The sequence below is a fragment of the Elephantulus edwardii genome, unplaced genomic scaffold, assembly GCF_000299155.1.
Source record: "Elephantulus edwardii isolate Elephantulus edwardi_28Jun2011 unplaced genomic scaffold, EleEdw1.0 scaffold00016, whole genome shotgun sequence".
Taxonomy (NCBI): domain Eukaryota; kingdom Metazoa; phylum Chordata; class Mammalia; order Macroscelidea; family Macroscelididae; genus Elephantulus; species Elephantulus edwardii.
This window is the reverse complement of record NW_006399766.1, coordinates 7,076,899-7,090,424: the sequence shown is the minus strand read 5'-3', so window position 1 is coordinate 7,090,424 and position 13,526 is coordinate 7,076,899. Positions and strand designations below refer to the sequence as shown.

General features: G+C 38.5%; 1 protein-coding gene across 1 annotated transcript in view; it reads right to left on the bottom strand.

Annotated features, from left to right (window-relative positions):
• The window catches only part of LOC102843189 (dystrophin-like), a 1,161,727-nt gene that overhangs the window by 1,006,590 nt on the left and 141,611 nt on the right, over positions 1 to 13,526 (bottom strand). The window lies entirely within an intron of this gene.

Here is a 13,526-nt window from a genome sequence, read left to right as displayed (position 1 = left end):
TTGCATATCTGCTAGTCTAAGTGTGCTCTGTTCTACATAGAGTTTTCAAAGGCCTGCTATTTCAGAAGTGGATGGATGGCCATTCCTTCTTCCTAGTCTGTCTTAATTTGATTGCTCAGATTTAGACCATTATCTGACAGACAAGCATTTTACAGAGAAGAGCAGATTAAAGATATTTCCCAATAGTAGAAAAAACCCAATAGATTCTGTGTTGTCCCCACCCTTGCCAGGTGTGTTTGAATAGAATGTGAAACCAAATTTAACACCTACATACGGATTGCAGGCACGGTGTACACTCCCAAAGAAGTCAGAGCTGAGGCACATTTTTCACAATAGCAAGAAAATGGAGGCAACTCAAATGCCCACCAGCATGTGAATGTACAGAGAAATTGTGGTTCATACATACAATATAATACTATGCAGCACTAAAGAACAACAAAGTATTAAATACTATGCAACATGAGTGAGTCTAGAGGATATTAATTAGGTTGCGTGAAACAATCATAGAAGGAAAAATCTTAAGACTGCTACTGTGAAAATAGGAAGGTAATTGGGAAGGTGAGAGGGAGAGGAAAAGCAGAAATAGAATCTACAGACAATAAACACCACAAAGGATCAGGACAAGGGAGAATCAACCTCGGAAGAATTTAAGAGAGGTCAATATGCCCAGCAACAATAGTAAAGTTCCACAGGGCAGCAAACAACAAATGCTGGCAAGGTTGTGGAAAGATTGGAACTCTTATTCACTGCTGGTAAGGATGTAAAATGGTACAACCACTATGTAAGGTGGTCTGGAGATTTCTCAAAGAGCTGGAAATAGAAATACCTTTTGACTCAGCAATCCCACTAGTGGGGATATACCCTAACGAAACGCGAACTGCCACTCAAATACATATATGCACACCCATGTTTATTGCTGCATTATTTATAATAGCAAAGTGATGGAAGCAACCTAAGTGCCCATCAACAAGTGGATAGAAAAAGTATGGTATATTTGCATAATGGAATATTACACAGCCTTGAAAAACAATGAACTTGTAAATCATTACACAACATGGAGGAACCAGGAGGACATGCTAAGTGAAATATCTTAGTCACAAAAGGGCAAATACTGCATAACATCTCTGTTATAAAATAGGACAGACATGGGGTTTGGGGAGAGTATGGGGAAAGCGTAGATAGATAATGAACACTAATAAAATGGATGAGGGGAAAAACTGCCAGAAAGGAATATACAATTAGGAGTTTTATGTATAACAACAGTCTGGAACAACAGGTGCTTTGTGGAGTGGGATGGGGAGAGGAGGTCGGAGAGGAAAATGTGCATCAGTGACTAAAAATTAAACAAATTAAATAAAAATTTATAAAATAAAGGACAATATGATTATTGCAATTAGCAAAACTGATCAGGATATGTATCAACAAGATTTTTTTTAAAAAACAACAACAACAAACAAACAGGATATGTTGAAAAGCAGAGGGTGAAGAAGGGCAGAAGATCGGGGAGGTGAGGAAAACCCCTAGAGGAGTCGAAGATTAGTGAACAGATGTGAGGAGGACAAGGTACAATGGGGACTTCCTGAGAAGGCGTGATAAAAGGTCTGAATCAATTGTTTTTATGTGCTGTTGAGTTGCAACTGACTCATAGCTGACCTTCCAGTAGGTTTACAGAGGCAATAAATCACATGGGACGACTCAAACCATGTGCCTTGGGGTTAGCAGTGCAACATCTTACCACTATGCCACCAGATCTCCATGGATCAACAGTAAATAATGACAATAAACCCAATGTATATATATGAATGAGTGTCTAAAACACAGTGTATGTGAATGAAACACAATGTATGTGAAAGAAGAGTTGATACAAAGTGAGATGTCTTGTAATTTACTCAGAGAAGCACATACAGATTAATCTGCTGTCCCTGTACTCTACTGACTGGTGAAAAACAAACCAACCAACCTTCCAACAGTGCTTGTGATGATTTCTCTGTGTGTGCATATGTCACTCCATGTGAACACAAGTGATTCTTAAATTCTGAGTTCACAAAACTAAGCTAAAATTGACGCTCAAGTTTGGCTAATGTTCCTCTGTTTCTATATAAGCACTGAAAAGCATGATTTGTTGTTGTGATTAGTTGCCTTTGAGGTATACTATAAAATAGGCACCAAGTACTAAATTGCCTGATTGCAAGCTGTCTTATTTTCCCTGATCTCTCAAACTATTTCACTGCCTCAAAGTCAACTCCAACTCACAGTGACCCTCCATGGAGTTTCTGAGGCTGTAAATCATAATGGGAGGAGACTGTCCATTTTTCTTCTATGGAGTGGCTCATGGAGTTGAACTGCCAAATACACATCCTTTTGATTAACAGTTTATTCATTGTATTTACTGAAGTACTATCTTAGCAAATGGATCGTTAAGGTTAGAGAAAAGACAGAGTTTGGTGAAAGTTCAATAGGACATTGAAAAGAGCGGCATTTTGTTATTGTTATGTACTGTCAAGTTGGAACCAACTCATAGCTGAACCTCCAGCAAGTGAATAACAGAGGCAACAGCAGAGGCAGTAAAAGACACAGGAGAAGATGACCCGTCTTTCTGCTACTGAGCAGATGGTGGATTTGAACTGTCTTCCTTTGGGTTGGCAGCACAACTCCTTACCACTAAGCTACCTTGGTAGTCATTGTTATAAAAGGAAACATCCACGCATGACTCAATGAAAACTGATGAAAGAGGAAATATATACTTTTAGAGGAGATGTAATATTTCAGCACCTAGAGATTGCTGTGGGGAGGGGCTGCATCAGTGGTCAAAAATGTGCTTTGTTTCAAAGACCAATAAAGTTGTGAACTCTTTGGAAAGAACTCATTGATTATCTCTGCAGTTGTAGTAGCCTGAATATTTGAAAGTATCATTTTCAAATAAGCAAATTAGCGGAGAAAATGATGCAAACCTTCTGAATGTATCTCAAATAATGTCTTTAAGTTTTCCAGTTATTTAAGAATTCATGTCTTGTACACTTTTCAATTTTGTGCACTCATCTTTTTCTAATTAATGTGTCATCTACTGCATGATACAGGCTATCGCTGGTTAATACTGAGATATAAGCAAAGACCAGTCTTCATTATAACATGTATCATAAAACTACATGCTAAAGAAGAGTGATAAAAAGCACATTGATGCATGACTTAAATGTAATTAAAAATATGTTTTTCAGTCATGAAAAATTATAGGCCTCTATCAATGCCTCTATAAACAATCATAATCTTATTATTTAAAATTATTTCAACATCATTCACTACTTAGTTATAGTGATTTAAAGTATTGTTTATGTGCTTTGCTCTCCAAGATCTAGTCTTTGGTACCTTGCTAATTCTCCTTCCTTTGGGCATACCAGTTAATAATATCATTATAGGTGTATTAGAGATGAGAAACTATAATCTTATCACTATGCAAAGCACTGTTACAAATCAGAGAATAATGAAAAGAGCAAGGAAAATATATTGGATAGATAAACCCTGTTAATGGGTTGGAGGTCTTAATATGGTAAAGATAGACATTCTCTCCACATTAATCTACAGAGCTACCATAATCCCTATCAAAATGCCAACAGGTTCTTTTTTAAAGAATTACTTCTTCTTGTTGTTGTTACTGTTGCTGAGAATATGCACAGAGGAACATAATCAATTCAACCATTTCTGTATGCACAATTCAGCAATACTGATGACATTCTTCAAGTTATCTGACTATTCTCACCAGCTTTTTTCTGAATTACTCCTCCTCTGACAGAGATGGCTATTGTCAATTTCATCCCACGCAGATAGTTCTTAAAAGAGCAGAATGCTCAGGGAGCTCTGATGGCCTAGTGGCAAGAAGCTGCAGTGCAATCCCAGAGATGCTCAGTTTGAATCTAACAGATGCTCTGCTGGAGGAGAAGGAAATCTCCTCCTGTACCAGTCAGATCTTGTTTGACAGTACACACACACACACACACACACACACACACACACACACAAATAATAAAATTTTTAAAAAGAGCAGATTGCTCAGTGCAGACATTCTTTCCTAGTTAAGCTAAATTACTGTGAGCGTGTTGTGTGTGAGAGCGTGTGTGTGTGAGAGAGTGTGTCGGTGTGTGAGCGTGTGTGTGTGTGTGTGTGTGTGTGTGTGTGTGTGTGAGAGCAGGACATAGTTTTGGTTGAAAGTTTAAAGATTATCTCAGGGCCATAGTTTCAGCGGTTCATCCAATCTCTAGCTCCATGAGAAAAATACAAAATGTCTGAACTCCATGGGCATTTGAAATTGCAAGAGGGTCTTTTTGTAGACACAAACATACATATTTTTAGAGTTTATATAGAAAGGCACACACTCTATAATAATGAAAAGAATCTTGCCAAAAACCAATAGTGTATAAGGAAACACTCAAAATGAAGAATTCTATAGCTCTAATGTAACATTGGTTAATTTCTTAACTGCTAACTCTAACATCAGGAAACTCCAGTGGCTGGATGATAAGGAGTTGTGCTGCCAACTCAAAGAAAGGCACACGGTTCGAATCCACTATCTGCTCTGTGGGAAAACATAGATGATCTCATCAAGTTATTGCCTCTGAAGACTCACTGGAAGGCCAGCTGTGAGTCAGTTCTGACTCCAAGATACACGACAACAATAGTACATCTGGAAGGCCAGCAGTTTTAGCCTTGTAGCCACCACACCTGAGGACCTGAAAATTTGCTTCCCAAGTGAAAGCCTCAGAAACCATGGGGCTAGTTCTGCAACCTAATATAGGGCTATTATTTGACATAATCTTCAATATGGATTGATAGTTAACATTAAGAAGACAAAGAATTTTCACCACCAGGCCAACTGGCAGCACCATGATGAATGGAGATGAGATTGCGGTTTTTAACCATTTCAGGTTGCTTGGCTCCACAATCAACACTCTTGGCATCAGCAGTCAGGAAATCAAAAAGGTGAATTGCTTTAGGAAATCTGCTGTCAGGGACCTCTCCAAAATGCTGAAGAACAATGGTATCAGTTTAGAAACTAAGGTGTGCTTGATCCAGACCATGGTCCTCACAATTGTTGGCTATACAATCACGAAGGATGATAGAGGAAGAATCAATGCCTTTGAGTTGTGGTGCTGGAGGAGAGTATTGAGCATACCATGAACTGCCAGGAGAACAAATAGGTCTGTCTTGGAGAGGGTGAAACCAAGTTTCTCATTGGAGGCAAGGATTTTGAAGCTACTTTGGGAACATGGTCAGGAGGGACCAGTCCTTGGAGAAGGACATCATGCTTGGAATGCTGAAGGGACAGTGCAGGAGAGGAAGACCCCGGATGAGATGGATTGACACAGTAACTGGGGCAATGGGATTAGGTGTGTTGGAATCAGAGAGACTGGCTCATGATAGGGCTGGATTCAGAGCTATTGTACATAGATAGGGTCTCTATGAGTCTAGGATAACTTGATGGCACATAACAATAACAATTTGACCCAGTGTTAAGAAGCTGCACTGCAACCCCCAGAACAGTTCAAATTCATCCGCTAGTCCATAGGAAGAAGATGGGCCATGTCTTTGAGTTGGTTCTCACTTGGTGCTACATAACTACAACAGCATGTGTCAGAATTAATTCCACAGCACACAACAATATATTGCTACAATAATCAGAACAATGGAGAACTGGCAGGGGAACAGGCATAAACCAGTGCATAAGAGATCCCAGAAATGGATCCACACAAATATGGTCCAATTGAGTTACCAAAGGTGCAAGTCAATGGAGGAAGATTAGTTTTTTTCAACAAATTATATGAAAGCAAACAGACATCTATCTAGGTCTAAACAAACAAATATATCACAACTTAAATCTCAATCTCTCTCTCTATAATCTATATCTATATCTATATCTATATCTATTTCTATTTCTATTTCTATATCTATATCTATTTCTATATCTATATCTATTTCTATATCTCCTATGTCAAAACTATGTCACTATGAGTAAAATGCAAAACATGAACTTGTAGATCTATTTAAAAAAAATGAATAGGAGACAATATTTGTGGCCTTAGCAAAGACATCTCAACATCATGAAAATGGAAATGATCTTTTTTTAACTTGGGTGAGGGACACACAATTTTTAAAAATAAACCAAAGTTTTGAATATTTGGACTCTATCCAAACATAGTTTTGTTACACACACACTGTGGTATGAGAATGACATGCAAGTCCTAGAACGGGTAAAAAAAAATGCAAGTCACATATCTTATTAATGAATACTATCTAGAATATTCGTAAAATGAAAAAAACTAAACTTTTTAAAAACAAACTATTATGAAACAGGCAAAAGACATGAAGGTATTTCAACAAAAATAATAAGCAAATGGCAAATAAGTATATGGAAAAGATGCTCAATGCTATTAGGCCTCATGTAAAAACAAATTAAAATGACAGAGTCCAAAGATTGCACAGCTAATACAAAGGCTAAAATTAAAAGTCAAAATTAATGACAGCTCTAAATCCTGACAAGGTTGAGGTGGATCTGATTCACTCATACACTGCTGACAGAAATGTGCAACGCTTACTACAGTCCTGGGAAAGTAAATTTGTAGCCTCTTTAAAAATAAACAAACATAAAACTAAACATGAACTTAGCATATGACCTGCCAACTGCACTCCTCGGCAATCATCACAAAGAAATGAAAACTTATGTCTATACTTAAAACCAGTACATGATTTTTCATAGCAGCTTTATCTATAATTGCTTCAAACTGGAAACATTCAAATAGTTTCTTATCAGTGAGTATTCAAACAAACTGTTTGATGTCCATAAAATAGAGTACTACAGAGTAATTGTTACATGTACCAACTTGGATGAATTTCATGGAAATTATGCCAAATGCTTTCTTTTTTAGGTTTTGTGTTGCTGTTTTCTTTGTTTTTTTTTTAAAAAAGCCAACTCCAAATATATTTTGTGTGAGCTCACGTATATAATATTTTTGAAATGATAAATTTAGAGACATGATGACATTTCAGCAAAGGGGATTTACAGATGGAAAATAAACACACAGTAATGGAGCACTGGCAGCATAGTACAAAATGTACCAGACTGCCAACTGTGAGGTCATCAGTTCAAATTCACCAGCTGACTCAATTACAGCTAATAATAATGTGACCTAATCATGAACCACTTCTGCCCTGTAAGGATTTTTTCCTTTTCTAACATCCTGGATGGAAGTAGTTTTTTCTTCTAACTTTTATTCCTAGCTCAGATGTCTACTTGATAGTCATTTCTCTGGATTTGGATCTGTCTGGCTACTCATCGCTCAGCTGATCAACATGTGGAGCTTCTATCCCTTCGTTCTGTGCTTGCAGCTAATTTGTACAGATCTCAACCCAAAGTGGAATGTAGATTCCCAAAGCGCATCACAATCATCTTTTTGTTCACCCTTTAATTACCCAGTCTCTATCGCAGATTCCTGTAGGAACATCAGAGAGTAGGGTATGAAGTAAAAGTAATTAGGGAGACAGTGAAAAAGAATGAATGAAGGATGGATGCATATAAAGAAGTATATGAAAATAGGTTTTGCCTTTGTATTGTGTAACAAAAGCATTTCAAGCTTTCTTTGTGGACATGGTCCAGTTTTCTATCATTGTTTTCTTCTGTCAAAGGCTATCTTCCAAAATGCCTCCAATTTTTTGCTATTTTTTTGTTTATTTTCTTTCAAAAATGCCTCCATTTTTAAAGATATTGCTGTTGTTATGCATCTCTGAGTCAGAACCAACTCATTACTGATCCCTCAAGGGGTTTTTCCAGAGGCTGTAAAATGCACAGGAGGACACTGCCCCTCTTTCTCTTTTGGAGCAGCTGGTGGATTCGAACCATGTACCTCTGGATTAACAGCACAGCTCCTTATCAGCAGGACACCAGGGTTCCCTACAGCATCATTTTTCTCAAGTGAAAGTCAACATTTTATACTGAGCACTTAGCAATAACAGCAATAGAAAACTTTGGAAACTTACTATATGCTGGGTAGTGATCTACGGGCCTTATATAAGCTGTGTGATATGTACTAACTCACCCTGAGCTATGGATATTTCACGCTTTAACATTTCTGAAACAGACTACATCTTGAAATTAATGACACATATAGGTTAGGAGGTACAGTGTTGGGGTTTTGGGGTTTTTTTTTAAATCTTGCCTCACTGGTACATAAAATAATGGTGTATGTTAAAACTGATGGCAATGCAAATCCAATGAAATATGGCAATTTAATTTTCATAAAACAAATCATGCAGAGGTTACAGTTTACCTATGAGGCAGTTGAGATTGTCAGTTTGGTTTATTATGCAAATGACAAGTTTTCCACCGCTAGCATGCCGTTTTGCCATACTCTGGAGACTCGTTCTGCTAGCATTCTGGAAACTAAGCGAGCTCAAGTGGCCTAGGCATTAGAAGCTGCACTTCCAACCCAAAGGCACGTCATTTGATTCAACCGTCGGCTCAGCTAGGGAAAGGACAATCTTCTCCTGTGTGATTTACTGTCTCTGAAAACCTGCTGGAGGCTCAGCTATGTGTTCGTTCTGCCTTGACGACACACACCAACAAAAGCATGTCACTCTGGCGTAAATACCAGCAAGATGTCATCCAGGGTGGAAAGGTTTCGGCAGAGTTTGTAGACCAAAAGAAGTTAGGAAGACAGACTTGGCAATCTGTTGTTGTTGCTGAGTGCCACCGAGTCGTAGGCAACTCATAGCGACCCTATGAATGAAAGCCCTCAAACCTTGAGTGACTTTCATCCTTGCTCCAGGTTCATAGGGTTTCCGGAGGCAAGCTATTTACAGAAGTGGATGCCACTCCTGCTTCTAAGCCTGTTTTAATTGGAGAGCTCGGCCAAACACTGTCCACCATGGGTAACCATTCTCACATTTGACTCATCAGTGTCACAGTGTTCAGCTTCACAGCAACCACAAGTTACCTCTGTACGGCAAGTGGACCCACCTACAAGAATGTTTGACCAAAAACAATTAAGAACTGGCCTGAGGGCCAGAAATTAGGAAGACAAACTTGGCAATCTACTTCAAATTAAAACTTCTTGTATCATAACTATGCTGTCCAATGTGGTGATGAAAATGAGCGCACTACATTGGAAAGAAGGGAGGCTTAGGGGTAAGGAACTGCACCACCAACACAAAGGTATGTGGTTAGGATCCATCAGTGTCTCTGCAATAGAAAGTTGGGCAGTCTCCTCCTGTGAGACTTACTGCCTCTGGAAAAATCTGCTGGAGTGGCAGTTATGGGTTGGTTGCAGCTGGATGGCACTCAGCAACATTTTGGAAAAGAAGGATGTTCAGCGAGCTCTGGTGGCCTAGTGTCAAAAAGCTGTGCTGCAATCCCAAAGACTCACGGTTCAAATCCACCAGATGCTTTGCTGGAGAAGGAGGTACAATCTCCTCCTGTACCAGTTAGATCCAATTTGACAGTATACACACACAAAGTAATAAAAAAAATAAAATTTAAAAGAAAAGAAGGATGTTCAATACAAGAAACACCTAAATGTCTCTTAAATGGTGTGTGTATCAAGCCCGAGAATATGTCAAAGTAAGGATGGACTATCTCAGGCTCATTTCTAAAAAGATGAAGAAAATACTTGTAGACTATGCAACAATTCCTTCATTTTGGAGCAGTTTACTCTGATTCCAAAGGCTATAAAATGAGACATTTATTTAATTTTCTTGTCTTTTTATTCCTCACACCTCTGTGAAACAGATTTTTCCTATCTAGAGAAAATATCAACTAAATATAAGAATACATTTAACATAAAAAATACTGACATAAGGATTATGGGCATCATTCATAATACTAAGTAAAAAATAAAAAGAACATCTCACTGTTTTCATTTTCATACATTTTTAAAGATATGCCATGTGTTATAAAAATATTATGTGCTGCTCTATCTTAGTATATTTTGCACTCTTCAGTGTCAATTAAAATAATTTCATTTTTCTTTTTAAAATACTGCAATAAAGACTGCATCAGCATATAAATCACACACACACACACACACACACACACACACACACACAAAAGCACAGTATGGTATCTATAATTAGTCTATGGAATTCTTTCAAACTAAAGCTAAAAGTTACCTTCAGGGATTCACGTTTCTTCAATTGGTTTCATCCTAACCTGCCATTCAGTTCCAAATTAATTTCCATTCTGGTAACATGAAAATTGTCTTGTGACAAAACTTGCAGCAGGAGCATATCCAGTGCTTCCTGGGTCTATCACTCCCGAAGAATAAGGTGTGTCGTTCGGATAGAGATCCAAATTAGAATTTTCCCAAAGGTCATAGCCAGGTGAATTCAATCTAGCAGTTAAAAGTCCACTGATGAATCAAATCTGAGGCCTGTACTTGCTCAAGCAGATACATTTCAGAATTTTGAAGACCACCTCTATCTTTGCTTTGTTCCAAATAATGAAACCACATTGGGACCAAAGTTATTCTAACTCCACACACCCATAAATAACTAGACAAACTGTCATTGATTCAATTCTGACTCACAACACACAACCCTTTATCGGAGGCTATCGATATTTAGAGGAGTTTGTTCATCTTTTTCCTGGTGCACCTGCTGGATTCAATTGCTGATCTTTTGATTAGCAGTGCCTTATGCATGGCACTACCATGGAGTGCCTTAAAGATTATCTCAACCAAAACAAACCACCAGAGCAACTCAAACTCACTGCCATCAAGTCAGAATCAGAAGCTCATGGATGACCTTCCAGCAGCTGGTTGTAGAGGCTGTGAATTGCATGGGAGGAGAATGTTTATCTGTTTCTTTAAGAACAACAGCTGGTGGATTTGAACTACCTGTCTTTGGGTTGGCAGAACAAAATGCTGTAGAGAAGACACACACAGAGGTGTCCTGCAAAATCCCTCAAAGCTTACTGCCGTTGAGTTTGAACTCACTCAGAGCCAACCCTCCAGCGAGTTTTTAGTGTTTGTATATTGCATGGAAAAGAGACTGCGCATCTTTCTCCGCACAGAGCCACTGGTGGATTGGAAAAGCCAGAGAGACATCACCTCTGGGTTAGCAGCTTAACTAGCTGCACACCAGGCCACCAGAGCTCTGTACATAGGCATTCAGAGTGCTAGAAAGAAGCCAACGATGTCTAGAGGGGATGGAGCCATTACAAGTCACATGGTACTTGAGACACTTGCAATGCTTCTTTACTATCCCACCAAGCCAGTACTGGAACTCTGGAGGCCTAGTGGTAAGAAGCTGCACTGAATCCCGAAGGCACATGGTTTGAAACCACCAGCTTCTTCATAGGAGAAGGATGGGCAGTCTCCTCCTGTGCAATTAACAGCTTCTGAAAACCCACTGGAAGGTCAGTGACGGGTTGGTTCTGACTCAATGGCCCACAACAACAACCCCAACAAGAAACCAGTGTTATGAAGGAGGCATTAGCCATTCATATTTTGTATGCAATAAGAAAAGGGACTCCATGAGTTAAGTAGTCTATCCAAAGTTAGAAGTGATATTTCAGAATCCTGTTGCTTCAGCTCTAATCTCTATGCTCTTTACCATCATAATCAGATTACCACACGGCAGGTCAAACTTCTGTGACTTGAAGCAGTATTTATCAAAACTTTTAAATGTTATCTAATTTTAAAGGAATTAGATTGAATATGCAGCACGGACTGCCAAAAGAACAAACCAATCTGTGTTGGGATAAATGCAGCCAAGAGTGCTTCTTTAGAAACAAGGATGTTGAGATTTCCTCTTACATATTGTGGGCAATGTTGTCGGGAGAAGCCAGTCCCTGGGAAAAGGACATTATGTGTGTCAAGGTGGAGGATCAGAGAAAGAGAGGAAGGCCCTTGACGAGGTGCACTGATCTAATGATTGCAACAATGGGGTTGAGCACAAAAGAGATGTGAGGACGGCACTGAGGTGGGCAAGGTTCTGGCCTGTCGTACATAGGCTTGCTGTGTGTTGAAGTCAACTGGAAGGCACCTAACAACAGCAATAATACTATCATTACTGAGAAAAGCCTGCCTTTCCTTTGTTAGGCACTGAACAAAAGCATCACAATCATACAGGAGCTTGTTAAAAGTGCCGGATTATTGGCACATCCCTGAACTACTGAAGCAGAATCCAAAATGAAACAAAAATCTAGGTATCAGACTCACATGAAAGCCTTAAAGTTACTTACCTCTGCAACTGCTTTCCCCCCTCATCATAACAAGGGATACTTACCTCTGCAACTGCTTTCCCCCCTCATCATAACAAGGGACAGAGAAGTAACTATGAGCCCTCATTTAGAAGAAACTCTGTGGCAAACCCTAGACTTTTTCTTTTATTACTGCAGAAGATATTTTATAGTGATTTGCTAACTTGTATTAGTACTGATTAGATGTGTGCCTGTTTCAAATATAAAAAGAGATTCCAAAGTCAAAGTCTTCTTATTGCAGTTCATGCTTTGCTTTTCACATTGCCACAATTCAGCTAACCACTGGAATGGATTATTGTTATTTCACTACTGAAGGAAGTCCATGCTAATAAGTGAGACAATCGGTAACATCAAAGACGGACTGCTCCTTATATATTTGTAAAATGGGATGCTGGACACATGATTATTTTCTAAAAATTCGAAAATTATTACCTGCACCTGGATATCAATTTGCTTCATATTATCTAAGCAAAGCATTAGACTACTTTGGTCAAACATAAATAAGTAACTGTGAGATCAAAAAAATACATCTACCTTAAGACTCTGTGTTCAGCTCACCCTACTTACACCCTTGAGTTTTGAAGTTTGATCATTTGGCTTAAAATGATACGTTAGTTTGTTTTGTTTTTCCCTGAAATGGTCAATTAAGGAACACATTGTTTGATCGGATTAGATGTTTTGGAACAGAGTCAGCCAGGTTTGAGAATTCACTTCCTTCAAAGACTAATAAAGAAAATATTAGTATCAGTCCCAGTTCCAGGAACACAGCTTCTTTAGCACAATTGGGCTTACCTAATGCTTGGAAATAAAAAGAAATGAAAGGATATATCCAATTTGAGTATATTTTAATGTGACCTGACAGATTCTAAATGAAGCTTCATTTTATAACTTGCCACACAATTATAAAGTGTATTGGAAAGCTCTAGTGTCCTCAAGCCAGGCCAAAAAAGAAAGAAAGAAAAGCAGACCAAAAAACAAACCCCTGCTTTCAAAACAAATTATCAACATGTTCATATGAGTTAAGTAACTTTCTGGAATGTATCATGAGAAACGGAAGCTAACAGAACATTTTGGCACATCTTTCCTTCTCTCATGCACAAAATCATGTTATTTGTTTGTTTTCAAGTATGTGATGGTTTTCCCATACATGATGCCACTGTTGTAGAATGGTACTGTCCTTGGGGCTGGGGAGAGACTGAGTAAGATGGGTTCAATAATGTATACTGCACTGAAACAGAGAAGGGAGAAAACTGTTTAAAAGAGATATATAACTAGGTATTTCTGT